At 35.8% G+C, this 22,726-nt stretch overlaps 2 long non-coding RNA genes across 9 annotated transcripts in view; one reads left to right on the top strand and one right to left on the bottom strand.

The window, feature by feature from the left end:
* The window catches only part of LOC308189509, a 106,229-nt gene that overhangs the window by 43,165 nt on the left and 40,338 nt on the right, over window positions 1-22,726 (bottom strand). The window contains exon 3 of one of the 4 annotated variants that reach the window (XR_013946410.1): window positions 18,421-18,538. The exons of the other annotated variants lie outside the window; for them this stretch is intronic. This is a non-coding gene — a long non-coding RNA (uncharacterized lncRNA). The remainder of the gene's footprint in view (window positions 1-18,420; window positions 18,539-22,726) is intronic. 4 annotated transcript variants of the gene reach the window in all.
* Window positions 8,416-18,538, top strand: LOC308189507. 5 transcript variants are annotated; one of them, XR_013946405.1, is made up of 4 exons: window positions 8,416-11,590; window positions 11,860-11,924; window positions 12,156-12,221; window positions 13,533-18,538. It is a non-coding gene; the product is annotated as an uncharacterized lncRNA (long non-coding RNA). The 5 variants fall into 5 exon arrangements; XR_013946406.1 differs by having other exon boundaries at window positions 12,156-12,314; XR_013946407.1 differs by having other exon boundaries at window positions 12,153-12,221.

Raw genomic sequence — 22,726 nt, 5'->3', positions numbered from 1 at the left:
TTCTCCCAAGTCTCTCTCCCCGCCCCCCCCCCCAAAAAAAAAAACACCTTTATCTACCAAACTAGGGAACCATCCGTTTCTTCTTGGGGATTTCATTAGTGTGTAGAAAGCATATTGTAAAAAAGCTTGTCCACTAGGGAAGCATTATCTTTTACTGGCAATCTGTGAATGCTACTGATAAATGACCTTTTGCTTTTACAAAATATTAATGTCTTCATTTCAAGAAAGAATTTCAAATCTAAACCACACATGAAAATTGAATATCATTTTTCTTTGCACTCTGTGGATACAGATACTTCATAATGTCTGTATAATTCTCTGCTTTGCATTCACCTTGTGCTATATTATATGATAACTGGAAGTTATTATATTTCATAAGGCTATTGTAGTATTTCTGCCATGTGAAATGAAAACTGTAGACTTCACATAATTTATATACGTAAAATCTTTCTTTTTCTCTGATAGACAGACATGGGTAGTGGGCAACAAGAATTAATAACTACAGCAGCAATTGAAATATTTTCTGTAGCTCTACTCAACCCCCTTCCCTGCCCTCGCCCCCCCCCCAAAAAAAAGTAAAAAAAAAGAAAAAAAAAGGACTAAAATATAAATGTTCTCAAAAAATATGGAAACTTCTTATTCTGTAACATTCCCTTTAGCCTACAAATGTGTCTGAATCTGGATGTGAAAAAACAGTGGGTTGTGCTCAGCTTAGAGATTTAGGTATATTAATGTTCTAAAAGAAAATTAGTGTAATTTTCAATTCTAAAAGAAAAGTAGTGTAAAGAGTGATGTCTCCTTTCTGTTGCTCATGTCATCACATTACTTACATCACTTCACTGATGACTTCACAGTGTTTACATTATTTCAGGGTAAGAAGTATATAAGTCCCACACTACCATTTACCCTCTGCAGAAGGTATTACATTGCCAAGTATGTACAGCTCTGGGTACTAGGGCATCATCCCACCCTTTGGGAGAAAGGAAGGAAGGAAGGAAGGAAGGAAGGAAGGAAGGAAGGAAGGAAGGAAGGAAGGAAGGAAGGAAGGAAGGAAGGAAGGAAGGAAGGAAGGAAGGAAGGAAGGAAGGAAGGAAGGAAGGAAGGAAGGAAGGAAGGAAGGAAGGAAGGAAGGAAGGAAGGAAGGAAGGAAGGAAGGAAGGAAGGAAGGAAGGAAGGAAGGGAGAAAGAGAGAAAGAAAGAGAGAAAGAAAGAGAGAAAGAAAGAGAGAAAGAAAGAGAGAAAGAAAGAAAGAAAGAAAGAAAAAGAAAGAAAGAAAGAAAGAAAGAGAAAGAAAGAAAGAAAGAAAGAAAGAAAGAAAGAAAGAAAGAAAGAAAGAAAGAAAGAAAGAAAGAAAAAGAAAGAAAAAGTGCAAATTCAAAGCTCAAATCCTTAAGCTTGGTCTCTCTTTTTTTTTTTTTTTAATAGGTGACCACAGGGGAAACAAACCAAACCAAAAAATAATATACAAAAGAAACTGTCAGATTGTAGAAAATTGAAAGAGTTATATTACACGTATGAGAAGTAACACACATTCATTTTTTATGGGTAAAAACTGAGTTGATTGGCCTATTTGGGTTAGATATTTCTTGCATAATTTCTTGTAACCTACAATTTTGACATTAAATGTGACTCTTTATTCCTCCCTGTAGCCATACCAGTTTGATGTTATTGAGTAGTCAGGAGGGGACAAACTCCTTTTAAAAAATCCAAATGGGCTACTAATGTTATCAACAAACATTTAAAAATGGTCAGATTGAACTATTTTCTTTAAGACTCAGAAGGTATGCCTTAGCAAATGAGCCAAGGACAAGTTCTGAACTTCTAGTTCATAAATTAATTATATGCAAGAATGGCTTAGTGATGCCAGAAGGAATAGTCCCAGTCCTTCCCCCTTACCACCAACTTCAGACAGATGCTGCTTCCTTTGATTCAGATCGAGTATTCAATGAGCTGATTTAGCTTGCTAAACATATTCAGTGAGCTGATTTAGCTTGCTAAACAAGCAGAAAAACTAATCCAAAAAAGCATTGCTTGTGACATTATTTTGATTTGGTTTGGTTAGCTCCTATAAGAAAAGCATATGCTAGAATTTCATCTTGTAATTCAAGATATCCCACTAATATCCCTAGGAATTCAAGAGCAGGCACAAATTCAGCAAAAGCTTTCCTTCGTGAAGCCAGTAGTTCATAAGGACTGAGTAAAATTCAGAAATTGGAATCTCTCCTCAGATGGGTTGAAAATAGAGGGCTTAAAATGGCCTGATATTTCTTTTACTACCTTCATATGAAGATACTAGTTCATTTCTGTTTGGGAGAAATTATTTTTGGAGATTTTAAAATTTAGATATGGGCCAGTATCTAAAACACTGCACAGGCCAAAATGGAGAGCACCAAACAGAAACATCAAATACAGCCTGGTTTAAATTATGTTATAAAGTGACGGCTGGGACCTGAGAATGCAAAAGTTAAAAGAAAGCATAATGATTTTAAGAAATTGCAATTAGCAACCATTGACTAAACACATCAGTGTGGGAGTTAAAAACAAAACAAAACAAAAAAACAAACAAACAAAAAAAACACCACAACATTAATATTAGGACTCCTACAGTAACACTGCAGCATGGAGATTTTAGGTCAGCTACATTTTAAAAAGATAAATAATTAATTGAAGTGTCAAATCATTTTGTGGAAACATTGGGTAATGCAAATGCTTCTTAAAGGAAACAAGATAATCATGTTTAGAAATAACATAGGAAATCTGTCTCTGGTAATTCCTCAGGAACTATGTTACAGTTTATAATAGATTCCTTCTTTCGTCTCCTCCTTGAAAACTTGTGCTTTTTCTAAGCTGCAATGCACTTTCCACTAAAGTCTCTGATTTAACTGTGGCAGTGAAGGTACTAATGTCCCTATTGCATGGTGAAGCTTTTTGCCAAATATAGCAGAGCAGATTTTTCCATATTCCAGTCATCCAAATTCACAGTCCAGGATAGGAGTATAAATTGACAATGTTCAGGTATGAACTGAAGTGATGAGGTGTCAATAGATGTCTTACGTGGCTTCATTTCTAATGAAGAACAAGGAAGAGAACTATGGACTTTAAAATCTTAAATTGACAAAACCAGAAATGTCAGTGTCTTACTAACTGAGCTTCAAGTTATTTTTATTCCCAGATCTTAAACTCCTATGCTAGGATTCACTGAGACTACTCTCTAAGGATAAATGAACACAAGAATTTGTTGATTCAGGTCTGACTAATGAATTAAGTTAGAAATTCCTTTTTATATAAGGATTTTAAAATTACATTTAGGGTGTTATGTTGTTGTTGTTTTTAATGTTCTATTTAGCCTTTTATTAATTTCAGTAGTATGAAATTTCACTGTCTACAGCTCACTCTTACACGTATTGTCAGAAGAATAAAAAGAGCTAGAATAATTGATTAGCCTACTATTATCTCTTTTTCACAAATCTTAGGAACGAATAATTTAGGCTTCAAAAACACTAAGCAATTCTTGTCACTTCCCACTTTCCAGAGTGTTAGGCACAGGAAAATATCTATGATAATGGAGGCAAGTTGGGACAAACCATAAAAGACGGTCACTGGCTAATTAGAAAATATAAAATCATACAGAATTAAAAAAAAAATACAAAAGGTGTATAAGACACTTTTTGTGTGTGTGTGAGAAACTGAACTTGTAGCTTTTCCACCATTTATTGAAAATAATTTAGCTGAAGACAAGAAAGGATTGAATTTAATATCCCTTGAACTGCTGCATGAGTAATGCTACTGAAATCAATGCATCTCTACTTTCAGATGCTAAGTGAGAATCTAAGCCAACATCTTACACAAAATTCACTAAAAGGTAAAAAATAAAAAAATAAAATCTCTCTATAAAATGTATGACTCTCCATTATATTGTAAAATAAAATTATATTTAGAGTTTTGTAGATTTACTAGTCTATGTGCTATGTCCATACATCTCCATGGATAAAAATTTACATGACTATCACATCCCATGAGACTGGGGAAAATCTTATTGTGGAGTGTGAAGGGGATCCAGATAACAAATCATTAAATGTTTAGAAAGACATGCTCCTCCGTAGGAAGACTGAAGAATTGGATTAGATTAACTGTAAAAGTTGAAAGGAAAAATAATTTTTGATAGCTATTCACTATTTATTAAAAGTGACTAAAGATACAGAAAAGTGTTTGTATAATAATCTTGCCATGTCAGTAAATCCTTTCACCTATAGCAAAATACATTCCTTTACATAATATCAGGCAGAGAAGGAATGACCAACCAATCCAATGTTATGTGTGGTTGAGTATTCCCATCAGAGTGATTATATTATCTAAATTCTTAGTTTGTAAAACATTTGGTAACGCTTGAGCACCTTATAATCACTAATTTTCTCTAATAGTAGAGAAAAATCTTATGTAGCTCAAATTTGCTGACTGCCTGAATAATATGCAGTTTTTTGGTTGTTTGTTTGTTTGTTTAAATATTCATGTCCAATTACTATACATCAGTTAATCTCACTGACTCATCCCATTTCAGTGCCTTGCCTTGACCTAATAGGAGTTCAGATACTTTTAATGGAAATTGTAGACCCATTTAACACTACCAGGAAAGACTTTTTCCCATATAATCAAATCAAATTCTTGATTTAATTTACTTGAGATTCTGAGAGATGCAAAGCCACTGAAATTCCACTGACATCAGAAAAATTACATGGATATTAATTGCATTCAGTCATAAGCGCATAAATGCACTGATGTGTTACTTGCACAAGGAGGGTCATGTGTCTTACATGATTCACTAAAAAACAAGTAGTATCAGCTGTTGTCCAGAAGCTGTTTTTTTTTTTTTTTTCACATTTAAATATAATTAAGAGCAATGAGATTAAGAGCAATGAGTGTAATGAATACACAAGTAACTCCTCAGCCTCAGAAAATGCAGAATAAGATCATGAATTTGATTAATAATCTGTGTTAAGTTGTCATTTACTGCATGGTTCCATTTCTTGGTCTCTGAAGACTATTTTATAATTGAGAGAGAGTCATCTGACAGCTGCAATCTGCATCACAATGTTGTTTTCACACATGAGACAACACTGATTACTAGAATACATCCAACACAGTGTTAGAAGAGCATACTCTATACCTCCAGAAATTCAGTCCCTCTACACCACACTCATGCTCTTGCTTTTACCTCATAGTCAGCCGAATGTGCTTTATCCTTGCATATCCTAATAACTTCTTCCAATGTCTTTTGATATTATTTTTATTTGATGTTGCATCTTCAACAATTTATGAACATATTATGTTGATGAATTTGTAGTCAGTGTGTGATACTCAGTGGCATAAAAATTGGCAGCTTTTAAATCAATGATATTCGGTAACTGACATGAGATAGACCTCCAAGCTGATTTCTCACTTCACATGGCTGATTGAGTATATCAAATTGTTCCCACCAAAAGACAGCAAGCTTCTTTCACTGATTTATGAAACCAGTGCAGAACTATAACACATAACTAATTTTGCAAATTGCACTAAGCTACAGTTAGGCAGGCTTAGGGCAACCCAATTAGAAACAGAAGTCTTTCTGAAAAAGCATTAGAATCAGGCTTCAGCTCTATAAGTCAAAGCTGTGGGAAGATGTAATAAGAGCTCCTAATAACGCTTAGCCTTGAAAGGTATTACCAGGGTGGTTAATATATACCAAACAGAGGCAAGAAGCCATGGTCTGGAGCTACAGGAAAAGCTGCAGGTCAACTGTGCTGAAAACTTGCTTGATCAGAACGAAAATAGATGCAGCACTCTTCCTTTTCACTGAAATGGAGATAAAAACGTAAATGAAACTATTGTAGTTTCAAAGAAGCTATATATCACTAATACTGGGAAAAATAATAAACTTACTTCTGCAAGGAAATGAACATAACAGACATTAAGCAAATAAGTGAAGTTAAGTGAGCAAATAGTTTCACTGAGTTTAGTAAGCCTTGTTTATGTAGGTATTCAAAATTAAATTTGGCTAAAAGGTTCTGAGTGATGGAATCTACTTCATCACACTGAAAGCCTAGTCCCCCAAAGTTCCTGACAGCCTGAAGCTAAAGGAAATATTCCAGCTTTCTGAATACTAACCAATAAAGCACCAATTCTCAAAGTTTCTGGTTCAGGAAACTTCTACTACAGAATCAAACAAAACTTTGATTGCCAAAATACAGTAGCTGGTTAATAAATGATAATTCATTATTTTTATAACTGCAAATATTTTGACTAATTCAAAGCCACATATTTCTAACAGGCAAAGCTGCCAATTGCTAACTGTGAAATTAAATCTTTTGTCCTGTGTTGTGCAGAAAGTTTAAAGAAATGAAAGCAACAGTCACTTTCTTCAAAGCTGTAGAGAACTACGAACAGAACTGTTATATTTCTTCTGATCAGCAAATATTAAGAAACATTTCCTTTTGGTCATGCTACCAGGACACCAAAAAAAAACTCCATGACTTCTGGAGAGGCTATAAAATTTTGATCATATTTCCTAATGATTCTTACTTGCTCTTCTTGGAACAGATCCTGAGAATGTTGTGCGAGTTGTCAGATCCTCTTGATCGCATTGAGACATAACTTCCTTTTTAGCTCTTCATATTGCTTATGCACCATGTCATTGGACATTAAGTGATATAGGAACATGACTCACAAAAATGTATTACTCAACTGCTATACTCTCTATCATACCTCCCTGTCATCAAAGGCAACCACGTCAGACAGCCTTTTAAAGTAAATTTATAAAGTTCCATTTTAAAATACATTTGTTTCTAGCCTCCTCTACTCTTATAGAAAAGTTCTAAAACCTATCACCTGCACTGATACTTGAAGTCAAGTACAAGTCTCTGAGATCACCTCTGATGTTGGGACAAATCATAGTATGGAATTTTCTTCAGCAGAAGACTGACACAATAAGCCAAAATACCACAGATATTAAATGAGATAACAAGATTTAGAAGTCTATTTTGGAAATGTCAAAACAGAAAAAAGGGTTGTTGTTGTTATCAAAATGGTACACGGCAAAGTTCTGTAAGACAAGACTGGAACAATCACCTATAAAAGGGTTATTTCAAGCTGAAATGCGGCAAGAGAACAGGAAAATAGAATTAAAGTCAATATTCCCATGTTGTAAATATCAGCATAAACAAAAATCTAATTAGGATTTTATTTGATGAATAAAATACATCAATAGAGATTGCTAAACATTCTTATGAAGGGGGTGATATGTATAAGAACATCTAGTCAATAAGGGCAGGACTCATTTAGCAAGATGTGGATAACAATATTGGCAATGCCTAGGAAGACCTCAAATACCTACTTTATCATGACTTAGTGTATTCAGTAAGGGAATTCCAAACAACACAGAAGAACTGTGCCCTTCCAAGAGCTATTTCTCTCCAGTAACCCTAAAGCAAGCTGAGTGACTAGGTGAGCTGTAGACTATTTATTTATCTGTGGTTAAATAAAAGGAACCCCATTCTGACATCTCAACGGCACAATTATAAAATGCTGTGTGTGCATGTGCAATATTTCATATTGTTGCACTATTTAAATGGACTAGCAATGTCATTATATTCATAGTAAGATGTTTTGGCTTTGACTTCTATTGTAGTTTGGTTGTTTCATATGATGTTAATGGTTCCTTACAGTGAAGCTGATTGCTGGAATTTAACCCCCCAAATGGCAAGATCTTCCGGCATTATAGTACATGCTTTCATTGTATCATGCTGCCAACATTATTAGGTCATGCATGTGGAAACACACACACATGCTTATATGTATACATTTGAATAATCCCATTTAATGGCTCACTTGTAGAGAAGTTAGAATGTATGCCAGGATTTGTTTGATCAGAGACTGTCTTTTGACATCTGAGCACTGAAATATCTCACATTGTAGGTTTATTGCTCCTGGCCCCAGCTGCATTCACTGTCTTTTTGTTGGCTAAGCATTCCTGCTGAAGACTCAAGAAAACACATGCCCATATCTCAGCTATTTTGGGGAAAAGCATGGTTATCTAGTTAACGGTTACCCAGAAACTGAGCTGAAATGCTGGACTTTCCTGTGAAGTGGTTGAGACTGAGGACTTCAGTCATATACTGAGGTCAGGCAGAAATGCAGAATAAAATGCCACTGTTAAATAGCATATTAAAGTTCTGCAGTTTTAATAAAATAAAATAAAATAAAATAAAATAAAATAAAATAAAATAAAATAAAATAAAAAATAAAATTAAAAAATAAATAAAATAAAATAAAATAAAATAAAATAAAATAAAATAAAATAAAATAAAATATAAAATAAAATAAAATAAAATAAAATAAAATAAAATAAAATAAAATAAATTATTTTAGCCATTAAAGAATTCTTATTTGGTAACACGAATTTGATGTTTTTCACCTTTAAAGTGACTGGGTACATTATTTTAAAATTATGCAATTTTTCTACCTAAATCTAAGAAATAAAATAGCAAAGATCACAGCAAAATTTAAATATTTTGTGCAGAAATGGTTAAAGATATGTTGAAAAGTACTTAAGAAACTGTTCTGTGCCCTGATGGTTCTGAAAAGGTAAACAAGACATGAAAAATGTAAATAAAGAAAGAAGATGTTATTTATCCAGGTAGAACTTGTCTTGGAGGAGAAAAAGACAGAGTGGAGGGAGCAAGTTATAATTATACCTTTCTAGCATCTGATCTTTTTATATGGATATGCCATTTCACTGTTTCATGGGAAAATGCACTGAGGCCGTCTGTGTATTCAGATGAAAGAAGATGTGATTGAAAAAGGCTAAGGAATTCCCTTTCTGGTGAGCTTCCCTCCTGAACCCAGCCACTGCTTTAGAGATCTGTGCCTCCAAGCCCTTGGTTACTTATAAAACTTGTAAACTGAGAGGAAAAAGACACTCACACACACCCCACCCAAAGCAAACAAATAAAAAAAACTTGTTGAAGATCCCGTGCTTGACTGAAACCAGGGGAGTTATTTAATGCTGTACTACCACAATGATTAATTTTAATTTCAGACTTATAAAAGAACTGACTGCTCTAATAAAAATTAAAAGGCCCTTGCCTACTGAAAAGATAATCTCACAAGCTGATATTTAGTGATTCCAAGTGACTAATTTAATGGCAATAACCTTAAAAGGGCCTGAATTGTCAGGCTCTCTCCTCTCTGCTGCAGCTTGAGCTAGAGCTGCTCCAATGGGAATTGCTTCTTCCTGTGAAACCAAAAGATCGCCTCTGCCAAATTCAAGAGGGACAGCTCATTTGAAAACTATGTCTAGCAGTTACAGTATCAGTTTGAATGAACAGATCCTCTTTCCTTCAGCTGTTTTACTGCTGTGCTTCCAATGTTTGTTTTGCATTGCCATTTGCGCTGCTGTGTAATTACTTAAAGTATAGGTGACCTCAATTAATGTTGATTTGTTATTTATACTCTCGCTTGTCGTCTGACCCAGCACCCAGTGAAGTCAGAACCCCATTGTGTTGAAGCTGCAGGAGCTGGATGTCAGTCCACACACTGAAATACAAACAGTGACTAAGCCCAAGTGCACACAAACAGCTGCACACTAATTCTTTCCAGTCTTCTTGTCCTCTGAAGACAAGGGGTTTTCTCATGCGAAAGAGCAGCCCAAAATGAAGAATGAGTTCCCACCCTGGAACTCTTCACGACAAAAGTTTCCCCGCGTTTATGTACATATATATAAAACCTGGACGCTTCTACTTAAACTTTTCCCGGTCACTTTTCCTCTGGAAAGGGGCAGTTTCTCTCTTTCAAAAGGTGTTTAGCTTCAGCCACAGAAGTGTATGAGTCATCCAAGAAACATCCGTGATCCTTGAGCAGAGGAACCTTGATCTCCCTATGCAGATCAGTACAACCAGATCCTGACTGAGGCAATTCACATGTTCTCAGCAGCAGAGGAAAACAAGCACACTCAGTCAGATGACAGGATTGCATCAGATTTCATCTGCTGTGCAAAGGTGTTTCATCCAAATAAGTAGAAGATCCTCAGATACAGAATACAGCAAAGCCTGGCATCCCAGCATTGTACTCTTATCTCTTTAAAATGCCTTATGGCTAATATCTTTTATTCAGCACCTCTTCAAATTTTCATTTCAGTCTCAAAGTGGATGTCTTGACTGAGGTTCTTCTTATGGGCTAATGCATAATAGTAAAATCAATTCTGCAGGCAACTGACACTACTTTAAGGACTGCACATGACAGTAGAATCATGTCAGAGCCTGTCCTAGAGAGCTAGTAGTCCGAATCTATGACTTCAGCCCCTCTTTGTTCCAGCTGACAAACTTGTTAATCGAGCTGTGGCTGAGCTCACAGTGCTCCTAAAGGCAGACCTCGTGTGGTCCTGTGCAATGTGGTGGGAGAGGGCTTGTCATGCTAGTCTGCAGCTTGGCAATGTGCAGTTAATCTCACTGTGATCTCGGGACTCAAGTGCCTGGAAGTGTACAGGAAAAGTCTCCCTTGAAATCCCCTTTTTATGTGTCAGGTGCAGGCCAGGAGGCAAAAAGGCACAGTTCAGCACTTCACTGCAGTTTTGCAAGGTGCAGGCTCCGCTGTGGGGGAGAAGAGAAGGGATGAGGTGAGGACGTACCTAACTGTGAGCCTCTGTGTAACGTTTTATGAGTGAGCTTTGACAGGGATGGCAAAGAGTAACTACACGTTGTCTTCCAGCTTCTTCTGCAGCTGTCAGTGAAGAGGTCTGAATACTGACTCTCTTTTCAGCCATCTGTTGCTGTGGCTCTTGGGGCTGATCTTACGGAGAGCTGCTCTTCATGGGATTTTGGCACAAAGCATAGCATGGAGATAGCAAGCCCTGATGGGAGTTACAGATCTAGCAGTACATTTTCAGAGCTTTTAAAGAAATATAATCTTTTGCTTTCTTTGTAGTTTCTTCTGCTGGGTTTTAAATACACACGCACAGACACAGACACACACACATGCATATTGCTTTCTTTTTATCTGACTGCTTAGCAAAGTCAATTTTCAGCATTTCTTTTGTTTACCAGGCTATCTTATGAAATGCAATAAAGAAAAGAGGCCTGGATGTTGCTTTACCAGCCAGCAATGCATTGCCAGTTCTGACCATTCAGTAATTAAGGTCAGAAAAGTATCCCCATACTGACTCATGAGATTTAAAGTATAGTTTGAGGTTTTGGGGCATTTTTTGCTGTTTTCTCAGCACTCAAGATTCAGAGCACTTGCTTGAAATTTCCAAAAGCTAGATAAATTTTACTATTTATTATCTACCAAAGCTCAGGGAGATGTAATCCACCGCATACAGGTGTTTTTAAGTCAGCCAGCAGCGATAGTAATACCGTGGCTTTGTGAAAGATAGTTCAGCTGTGTGTTTCTACATGTCATAGCACTTCAAGAAGTGAAAGTGGAATGTGGTTTAAAGCCAGCTACAGCCCTAATCCTTTCCTCTTCTTTTTCACAGTGCATAAAAAAACGGGGGAGCAAAGCAAGCAATCAGCAACCTCAGATATTAAAACTACTTGAATACTTGCATGGACCTACCAACGTAAGTTATATTCACTTCAGACTTGCTGTAATTGCCAAGTGGGCTGTAGTAGCTAACCAGATACCTTTCCCTGGGCAAGAATGTGCCCTGTGCAAGTCTGCTTCAATGCTTTGAGTCACTTCACTACAGCCACTGCATCAGTGCAGAAAAAAACTCAAGAAGTTACTCACTTGTGACAGCTAAATAAAGGAGTGACCTAAAAGACTCTGCACTTGAATGTGTGTGTCTGATTTTTGTTTGTTTGTTTGTTTGTTTGTTTGTTTTTCAAGCAATGTCTCCAAGTTACTTGGGTCCATGCTTCTTCTGGGTAGGATCACCTGTCAGTGTACCACAGGTAAGAACACAGCCTCTGACTTGAAAATGCAGGGTTGAAAATGTGGGGTGAAAATTCAGAGACCTCAAATGAACTATAGTCATATATTTCTATAGCATGGCTCTTGTCTTAGAGAAAGGGAAGATAAAACATGAGTGAAGATTTCTCTTCCTAGAACCACAAAATTCTCAAGCCTTTTCTTTCACTTTAGCAGTTTAACTGTGGCAAACAGTAATTGCTGTATCTCAGCAGAGTGAATTCAAGAGGAGGAGCATCCCTGTTCCGTTAGAAAGAGACACCACACTTTGGAGAAGTGAAGTAAGTGTCTTGGCCACTGCTCACTAGGAGAGGAATCTCCATGCAATTGCTTGGGAGACAGCTTATGGCTAATGTCTTCTCCCAGCAATAAAGGTAGGCTGCACATTTCTATCACGTTTTGGGAAAAGCGGAGGAATAAAGTTTGGGAGCCTTACTTTCCTCATCTCTCAAGCAGAGATAATAACAAGCCTTCAGCCCATGGCCACAGAGGGAATCGTCTGATACTGTTTTATAAAAATAATCATAGCAGAATATTTGTATGAATGAAGAAACTTCATTATCTCAACAGACAAGGCTGGCTAACATATGTAAATTTTATATATACCCTGGTAGGCCACAACATCCTTTCTTAGCAGTCCTTGCCTGATTGGTACCAAGAGCAGCTGCAAAGAAAGAGTGTGGTTTTTCCTCTGGCTGCTAAGGGACTATAAATATTTCCAGCATTGAAGTTCCAACCTAGCATAAAGTTCCCCATATAGCAAAAGGTCTGATGATGGCTTCGTGGACTTTTAGGAAAGCCATATTCTAAAATCACTTGCATTTTCTTTTTTATTTTCTTTCTTATTTACCCAGGTGGGTTTTAATCTACATGCTTTTAGTAATGCTGCAAGACTCAATACTCCTGTGATTCTACTTATCTTTCCAATCTATCACACTATCTAAATGTAACTTTCCTCATATTACCTGGGTGTGTAACATTTATGCAACTTCAATGAACAGTATAGGCAAACAGCATAGTCTTCACAAGGCTTTGTCAAACAAAAAGAAAATAAAGATCTTTTTCTTTCTAAGCCCATGAATACATGAAAAACACAACAGTGATACTTGGATCACCTTAAACATAGTTTTTTCTAATTTGGGTTACAAAGATACATTAAGTTTATACACCATTAGCCAGACTGTGGTAGGAATCAGGTACCTTTGTGGCTATTGTAGCTGACAGCAAAAAGAAAAGAAAAAGAAAACTATAATTGCAATATTTTTAAGCATTTAAAATTATGTCTTTTAAACAATTTAAAATGTTAATATCATATATATTTTGGCTCTCCAAAGTTTGGGGCCATATGAAAGTTACACATTTGAGCCAGGTACAATTTCAGGTGAGACTATTGTTATTTCAGTGAACAAATGTGGTGTACTGAGGAATATGTTCTGAATATATATATTTTTTTTTCATTAAAAAAAGTATTTTGAATAATAATAATAATTTGGACAGTAATAACAGCAATTACTTTAAATAATTCCATGAACCATATTTATTTCATCTGACTTCTAAAAGCAAGTAAATATTTTGATCATTTTTTCATACAGGTGAAATCTGAGGCCCAGAAGTGAAGTTACGTGGTCAAAGAGGAGCCAGAAGTGGGATTTTAAGCTTCTTGCAATATTGCTTCATACTTTTGTAAAGACGTGATGATTTTGCCTTGCTGCATTTTCAGTAAATTTGCAGTTAAATAACAACTAGATGATACCATTAAAAATATTAAATGTTGTGTACATTCTCTTCCAATTAATATTTACACTTTGCTTGCAGTAGCATGGAATAATGTCATTCAAATTAAGTTATCACTGTGTTGCTTGTTTATGGCACACCACCTGTTACCATGGTGACAACCATACTCTTTTTCTATGGTAACACTCACTGTGGTGTAAACTATGGTACCAAAAAGCGGAAGTTAGTAGAAGTTACTAATTCTAAGAAAAACTTGTTTTAATTAAATATTTCCTGTAACGAAAATCTCTTTTATGTCACTGGGCAATTTTCATAAATCCTAGTTTCAATCTCAAATCTGCTGGAGGTTCCGAATCACACAGGGAGCTCTGCTGATGTCAGTGATGTGGTCTATGTGGGGGGAGCATTGCCTCTTACCGCAGGACTGTGCTTGATTCACAAGTCACTAAGCACAGTTTGCACACATCAGCCCACAAAAAAAAAGTACTGCTAAGGCAAAGAGTTTTATTTTCCTACATTGCATCAGAACTAAATGAAATTACTGTGTTTTTTTTTTTTCCCCCCATATTTTACTCACTCACCAGAAGTCTCAATGTCATTAAAAATAAATAAATAAATAAATAAAAGTGAAAATTTCCACAGTAGAAGATATTCACCTCCTCTAAAAATGTTCAGATTCAGAGTCTGGAGCTACTGATCTCTGTCTATTAACAATGGGGATGACAAGTTTACAGGCTTTGATAAACTGAATCTCACAATAGTTAAATGCTTAAAATAGCTTTTATAAATACCATCCTTCAGCCATGCAAAACAAGTACTACTTCTGAACACAAATGATGCGTGCATTTCATTTTAAATTAAAAAAAATAAAAATAAAAAGAAATAAAATGAAAAACTACTTCAGCCATTGTTGGAGTACAACAGTTCAAGGTCTTTCTTCTCTGTGAAATTTTCCACAGATGCATCCTGATTACAGGAAAACAGTAAAACTGATCACAGAAGGAAGTTATAAAGGTCAAAATTTTGTGTTTGTGTGCAAACAAATATGCATATAGACTTTATAAATGTTGCAAATATTTTTGTCAGCCACAATTGATAAAAATAAATGTGTTAAAAGAAATAATGCATTTTGTGTTCAGCCACTCTGTCAGAGATCAGTATGAGTTCTAGGGCCAAATTACTAAAAATTTGTATCATTTCCTGTAGCATTGGCTCTTCTCCAAAGGAGGATAATGGCCTACATGAACTTTGATCCATCAAGGATATGATCTTGTGTTTTCAGATTTCCTGCCTAAGTCTTTTTTTTTTTTTTTTTTTTTTAATGAGCTTTCAGTTTCATAGCCTTAATCCTAGCAATCATGAATCAGGAGGCAACAGACAGGATAAAAGATGGTAGGTGTAAAAGCCCTAGCTCCAAATTTACCTCTGCAAAATGCAGAATCCATCCAAGGAAGCAGAGTTGTAGTTGTTTTTTAACAGGAAAACTTCAAGGAGGTACTTGTATAATATATTTATGTAACCCCATAAATTTTATGGACTCTTGCCCATTCATACTGAACTAGATTGCCTCTCTGTGCACATTCTACCTATTTGCACCTGGTGTGGAGAACAAATCCAGATTTTAATTGGGTGGGGCACGTGGCCTTCAATGAGCTGTGACCATAAAGCAATTACTTGGAAGTCTTAAAGAGCAGTTGCAAAAGTCCTTTTCTATGTCACAAACTGGGTGACCTGCAAAAGAATGCATGTTTTTGCTTAACTTCACCACTGTGGGCAAAAGGAAGTCAATTGTAACACAATTTTCTGTTCCACTTTGCTATTATACCAGTGTAAATGTATTATATTCAGAATCACCATGCTGGCAAAAAAACAGGGAAACAAAGTAAACAGTCACGTACAGATGTTGATATTTTTGTTAATTATTTTAAAAAATATGTTGCAAAATCTGACGTCCCAATAAAGAACATATATATATGTATATATATATATATTTTTTTTTTCCATCAAAGCTAGGATTCCCAGAAAACATATTTGCAAAATTTTGGAATCATCAGTTTAGTTTCCTGTCAAAAATATATTCTTTCAAATTTTCATTGCAAATTTGAGGTTTCCAATGAAATACAGAAATTGTCATTTTCTTATTTTTATTGAAAATATGATACGAGTACTATGCTCTGAACAAATCAGATTAGCTCTTAAATTAGCATTTAAAGTATTTTTACAGCATTGAAGCACTGCTGTCAGGAAAGCAATGTAAACTACTGCAACCTATGGGAAGCTTTCTAGTAAGAGACTGGAGCTGTGTATTAGATTTCATTTTTCACAGTACCTTCATTAATGATCTGAAAGTATATAACAGTTAAAGTTGAAGGTAACATTATATTATGACATGTTACCAAAATTCCAAAAGGAAGGTAGAAAGAAAAAGTATTCAAATACATTTTTTGAATGAAGACGCACATATCCAGAGGATACCAAGGCCGGAATAAGTTTGGGATTGACAATGGAAAAATAAATCATAAATGATTTTGCAGTTTAAGGTGCCAGCTGTAAAATTTCACTTTTTAATTTAATTTAATTTAATTATTTATTTTTATTTTTTTAACAACCTTCTGAGATGTTTTCCTCTTCTACATAAATTCTGTGCAAATCCTATGCACATTTGATTTGATTGCTACATCAGTGGTTGAAAAAACCCAGAGAAAGCACGTCTTGTTTTCATTTCTGGACATCACAGTAAATCTGGCTCACCATCTATATGAGAGTTCCTTGACTCATAGTGAATGTCATACCTAATAAAATTGTTCATGAAGCAATGCTACTTTCTTACTCTATAAATATTTGGTGAATAGTTTAGACAAGTGATACTCAGCTGATGATGTGTTTGCAAACTAATCATTCCAGCTATTCATCACTTGGTCTTTGTTATTCACAGTTGGTCACCCAGGTCACAGCATGTTAAAGACATCTGAAAAATTGTGATAATTGTTTTTGGAGCAAGTGGACAGTTTTGATATTTTTTATTACCTGCTTTCAAGAGATGATCAGAATAACAAGTGTTTTCTGGAGGGAAAAAAAAAAAAAAGTATTTCCATCTCTATATACTTATGGTCCCTGACTAGATAAACAAAAAAAAAATTGAGAACAAAAAGATGAATAGAATACGATAGGCATTCTATTCATTCAGCTGTCATTGGAGTAAAATCTATGAATAAATCTTGAGCAAGAAGACTTTTATCACTGTAGAAATCAGATGGATCATGCTTTTGATTACATAGTACAGGAAAATCATAATTGGAATGTTTTAAGTCTAATAAAAATAGAAATAAATAAGCAGGCAATGCATCCAAGGCATTTCAGTGTGCTGTCACTTGTTTGTATGGGTAATATGACCATAAGGCAGGCTATTCACTCCTCTCAGCTATTCACTCCTTTGTCCAGATGAATTTGCACTTCTCAAAATCACAGAATCACAGAATCATCTAGGTTGGAAGAGACCTCCAAGATCACCTAGTCCAACCTCAAATAAATAAATAAATAAATAAATGGATATAAATACGTAGATATAAAACATAGATATAATAGATATAAATAATTAGATAGATAGATAGATAGATAGATAGATAGATAGATAGATAGGAATCATAAAATCATAGAATAATCAAAGTTGGAAAAGACCTCCAAGAATGTTCAGCTTTCTCACCCCAAGTGTGTTGTTTTCTTTTTTTTCTTTTCTTTCTTACAAAAAAAAAAAAAAAAAGAGAGAATCTTATGTCTTCAGAGGATTGGGGCTCAAAGCAAATACTTAATGTTGCAAGATTTGTGACAAAATCACTAAAATTGCTGACCGTGAGATTTACTTCTGCTTATGATCTGGCCTTTTTTTTTTTTTTTTCCTTGAAAGGTAATGCAATTTCAAAATAAAAGCCCAATATCTACAGTCTCTTATGTTTATTTACTTATTTTTTTGGTTTGCTTTCTGAATCCCTTCCAGTCGTTTGCTAATTAGTTCACCTTTTATGAAAAATCTTTTGCAAGATTTTAGGAACAATCATAGGAAACAAGCAATCACATGGTTAGCTTTGAAAAACAGATGCCACATGTGGAGACAAGCCTTTGTAGGCCACATACAGGAAACAAGACGCTATTGTCTTTGATGTAAATTTTCTACAATAGAGATCAATTATGCAGAAAATACCATCAATATTTGTGAACTGTTGCTATATTCATAAAGATAGAACTAAAGTGTATATCCATTGTGTAGAATTAACTGTTTTATGGGACAGTGTTTTCTACATATCAATGACAGCTCAGTATTATCTGTAATTCATTTTCCCATCTAGCTGATGAGAATTTTAGCTCTTATTTCCTCAGTAGAAAACAAAAATCCCCAAATTAGAAACTATGATACTGACCCTAGTTTAGAAATTTTAAAAGCTTTAAACAAAATCCCCTGAGGTGTGGGCTCTCCACACTGGAGGCTTTTTAAAAACAGATTAGAATAACATCTGTGAGGAAGAACTTCTTATAGCTTATCCCATCCACGGGGAGAACACTAAACTTGACAATTTCCTGAGGTCTTTTCTACTCCTGAAACATGAGTCCATTGGCAGCTGGCTAGAGCACTTATTCAGGCTACAGCCTAGCCTCTAATCACCATTCCAATGGCTGGATAGGAATTTTAGGAAGAAAGTGAGAGACCCCACCACCACTCTTTCCCCAGTGCCTGGTGATCAGGATACTCACACAAGACATGACTCAGATTCCCACTGAGGACAAGATGGGACTTTAATTCATGCTTCAGTATTAGCAGATAACATAATGTTGCTCACCATTCCATTCTTAACTGAATCAAAATTTTTACCTAGGGTACAAGGGAGGAAAAAAAAAATCTCAAAAAGAAAAAAAAATAAGAATCTATAAAAAATAACACATTCTCACAAGTTTCATTTGTTCTAAGTAAATATTTCACAACCAAAGAAAAAAAAAACCCTTAACCAAATAATGTCAACCAACTGAAGAGACCATGGAAATATTAGTCTAGTAATACTGCTATTTGTGATAGTCTGGATACATACTTATTTATTCTGATATCTTGTAGTGAAAGGAAAAGAAAGATGTGCTCATTTCTTTTTACAGAAAATATGATTTTTACTGTTGCTGTTTTGGGAATAAAAAAATAAAGTGAGAGTGCTATACATGGCATGATTTGGGGTATACCATCTACTTTTTCTGTATATTTGACCATTGTTGTATATACTAGGTAACAGGAAAAAAAAATGAAAAAAAAAAAAGGTAAGAAAAGAATTAAAAAAAAAAAAGCCTGGAAATTACTCTGTCTCCCTTAGAGCCCAGGACAAGTAATAACTATGGCAGCCTTGACATTTTAGAAAAAGTTTCCAGTGTGGTTTTACACTAGAAGATCTAATTAGTTTCTGATGATCTTGTTCTCATTTTTGAAGGAAAGAAATCTGATGTCAGTTTTAAAGAGCGTTTAAAATACCTAGAAAATAAGAAGAGAAAATTGTGGATTTTACTTAATGTGGTAAGAATTATAACAACATGTGAAACCCAGGCACCTCAAGAACCTGGTACTGGCAACCTGAAGTTTCCTTTCTACTTTTTGTTTGGTAGGATGAATCTCAGCTGGGAGATTCAGACAGGTTCATACAAATGAGGCTTGCATCCCAATAGCTGTGGTCTGTTGCATTTCAATATATGAGTTTTTATGAAAGAATGTGGTAACACAGATAGATTTTCCTTATTTACTCCAGGATTTCCCACTATTTCTTGAACCATAGTTACAAAGATGAAAGGGCCATCTTCTCTCTCTTCTCAACAGAAACAGACAATATAGCAGGGGTAAACAGCCACAAACAGCAGTTTGGAAGGTTTAGGCTGGCCAGAAAGATTTTCTGCAACTTTTACGAGTTTCTTCTTTGGAAGGATAGAAAAAAGGTGGACCTGAGAGACTGTGGAATCTCTACCCTGGAAGGTTTTAAAAATTTGAGGTAGACAAAGCCATGGCTGACTCGATCTAGTGTTGGTGGCAGGCCTGCCTCAAGCAGGAGATTAGAGTTAAATGTCCTTCAGAGGTACTCCTGCCCATGTTTCTAGTCTGTGATTTATATGGTTCTATGGATGTTTCTTCCTCCAGTATCACAGTAGATGTTACACAAATCAACAGGTAAATTGGATCATCACATCAGAAAAGGGCAATAAATATTCCAACTCTTAGAGAAATGCTTCAACGATGTGTGGTTCTGCATTGTAGTATAAATGTATAAATAGATCTCCAACAAGTACAAATTTTGTTAGTGTAAGAGTATAGCTCTTTGCTCCTTTGACCCATCAATTCAGAGTGATGCTACAGCACTACGTCTGTGCCCTTATGCCTTATGGCACAAATGCAATTTACAGCCAAGAGGGCAAGGTAATATATCAGCCAGCACTTTATAATCTGCATTCAACACTTAAACTTCAATCTGAAGAGAAGATCTAATACGTACTCCTGCAACTAGTTATGTGCAAATGGTCCCTGTGTAGCATCTAAATCAACATTACACTGTTTTGACCTTTTGCTCAAGTGTTTTACATTGGAAAAACAGACTTTGAATCATAAGAAAGTTGGTTCATGTGTTCAATAGGATGTCAGTTAAATGAAATAAATGAGAAAATCTTGCCTTGTAAAAGTTTCACTTTTCATATGCCGAGTCACAAAATATGGATCATATATGTTATTTGAGCAAAGCATAGAAAAAAAAAAGGTTCTTTTGTAGCAGGGATTAAAAACAGAAATAAAAGAGGAGGAAGTGATACTTTTTTTCCTGTGATGCATCTTCAGTTCTACTTTAAAGGGAATATATCAGTTCCAGGTATCCAGAAGAAAAAAAAAAAAAACAGACTGAATTAAGCTTGTTTCAGTAAATTAAAAATCCTTTACAAATCAGTGGTTTGGAGAGCTTTTAGGATTCACTACTTGACTTCCAAAGAAAGAAAGAACAGCATCTGTAAGGGTGAAAAGTCATTCCCTCTGGGATCTGATTTATTAAGAGAAAGGTTATTCCAAAACAGCCTGTTATTCCTCCAGCCAAAACCACCACTGGCACTTTTGCCTCCTGGCCTTCTTTGGGAGATCCCTTCTTCTTAGACTTGGAGAGGACTTCTAAGACTTGACCCCGGGCATGAACAGCCCACACCCCAGTAGCTCTCCACTAGTGAGCAGCTCTCACATCTCACAGCTCAGATGTAGGCAAACAAGGTAAGGATTTAATGAATTTTGACTTAAAATTCCCAGCAGAGTTCCAAACCCCGTTTCTGTAACCTGCACAAGAGGTCTTCCTAGGGTTTATCCTTGTCGAAAACAGAGGTGCCAAAAAGATGTCTCTGAAGTGCACCCGTATGGTCATTCTTCTCTCATCATTTCATATGAGGTTTTGTTGTAGCATTTGAATGGATGCATAAATGAATCACTCTTCCGAAGAAAACTAAAAGATTTTCTAGGGAATGTAATTTTATTTATTTATTTATTTATTTATTGCAAGCCAAGACAACTATATTTATTAACAGTCAGATTTTATTCCCCCTGAAAACAATCTCAGTGGTTGTTTTCTTTTTTTTTTTTTTTTTTTTTGTTAGTTTGTTTGTTTGTTTGTTTTTTTCCATCAGGCTTAATTTTTGGAACTCAGTGTCTAAATATCCCCCGAAGCTTTTATCATGCATGGCTGTGATGCATAGTTGAAAGACTGCAATCCTCCTTTTTAATATGAGTAATGGATTCACAATCTATTTGTTTGGGCTGAGGTGTTTAATTTTAGGTAGCCAAACTTGTTGTCTCAATCTCTTTCTGCCTCAGATTACCTACCTTGAAAATGGATATAATGTCCTTTTTTTATCTCCAAGGGCTGACACAAGGCTTACTTAATTTACATCAGCAAAGTACTTTACAATGCACGTAAAACAGCCCCATTAAAATGCAATGTTTTATTACAAACACGGGAGTAAATGTTACTGTCATTTATGCTGGTGTCAAATGGGACTAATCCCATTACAAATGAAGGAATTGCACATGGGAAAAGGCATTGCAGGAATCAGAAAAATGCCAACCGCCTTCATCACCAAAGCAAAGCTCAGCAAAAACATTTTGAACTCAGTTTGATTCCGAGACTTTCCATTCCTTTTCTGAGCAAAGCCACAAGAGGCTGCAAAAGGCAGCTCCAGGGCTCGGGCTGAGTGTGCAGAGCCCCGATGACAGCAGCGGCGGTGCTGACTCATCACTTGTTCCCTGATGGGAAATCAGGCACAGAGAGGCCCGGCACGCGTGTTGGAAGACAGTGTTGGTCCAACAACTGGTTAGTGACAGAGGAGAGGGAGCAGCGTTAAAGCACATGAAATAAATGCAAGCAGCAGCAACGAATGAAGAAGTAACCGGGTCCCAGGCAGCTGCTGACACGCACAGGAGCACAGGCTGCTGGAGATTTTCACTGCCAGGGATCTGGCAGCAATCACACTAAATGTTGTGAGCTGTTGACAGCTGAAGATGAGCAGCTTAGGCAGAAGGAGAAATCCTCTGGACTTACAGTAAGTCCTGTGACACTGTATCATTTGACTCAATTAGCTCAAATGACTGGGGTATAATTGAACAAACTATAACATGAGTTGTGACTCACGCTGCGCCTCAAACTGCCCATGTCAGCGTGGTAAATTAATTCATAGTCTGCTAAGTGAAAGTTAATAGCCAACGGCAGTTCTTGGCATATCAGAAGGATATTTCATACAAAGGCAAAGTTTAGAGAAGGAAGGGTTTTATGAAACTCTTGATCTGTCAACTGATTTCAAAACCAAAAGTGAATGAGGGTTAGAAACAAGAGACCAAAGTGAAGAAATATGTTAGGTCAACAAAAATAACAGAGACAGAAGTTATTTCTGGCATCATATCTGGTAACTGTGTTTGAACGTTGATGATTAACGTATTAGTTATGTGTGTGTGATGCAAGAGGCATGGTAAGTGGTTTGCTTGCATATTCAGCTCTCCAGCCTGCTCACTTTGTCC

Source organism: Anser brachyrhynchus, assembly GCF_964034855.1.
Source record: "Anser brachyrhynchus genome assembly, chromosome: 2".
NCBI classification, from domain to species: domain Eukaryota; kingdom Metazoa; phylum Chordata; class Aves; order Anseriformes; family Anatidae; genus Anser; species Anser brachyrhynchus.
This window is presented reverse-complemented; position numbering and strand designations above follow the sequence as displayed.